This window comes from Egretta garzetta, unplaced genomic scaffold, assembly GCF_000687185.1.
Source record: "Egretta garzetta isolate BGI_Z169 unplaced genomic scaffold, ASM68718v1 scaffold1560, whole genome shotgun sequence".
In the NCBI taxonomy this organism is placed as follows: domain Eukaryota; kingdom Metazoa; phylum Chordata; class Aves; order Pelecaniformes; family Ardeidae; genus Egretta; species Egretta garzetta.
Window position 1 is genome coordinate 30,540 of NW_009258373.1, and position 302 is coordinate 30,841.

The following is a 302-nucleotide window of genomic DNA, read 5'->3' on the forward strand; positions in this document are numbered from 1 at the left end:
CTGTCCTCCCCCCTTGTCCCCCTCCCCTCTCCGGGAGGTGCCCAGTGCCTCCATCGCCCCCCCGCCCCGGTTCCCTGTATCCCTGCTAAGTGTCCCCCGGCCCCCACCTCCCCCTGCTCCATTCTCTCCCGGTCCCCTAACGCAGCCCTTCCACCCGCAGGCAGGAAACCGCTGCTCCTGCTCCACCAGCTCTTCTTCTTCCTCCTCCTCTTCCTCCTCGGTGCTTGGCGGGAGCCCCCCGCGGCCCGGTGGCAGCCGGGGGACGCCAGGATGTGGCACGAAGCCCGCAAGCATGAGCGCAA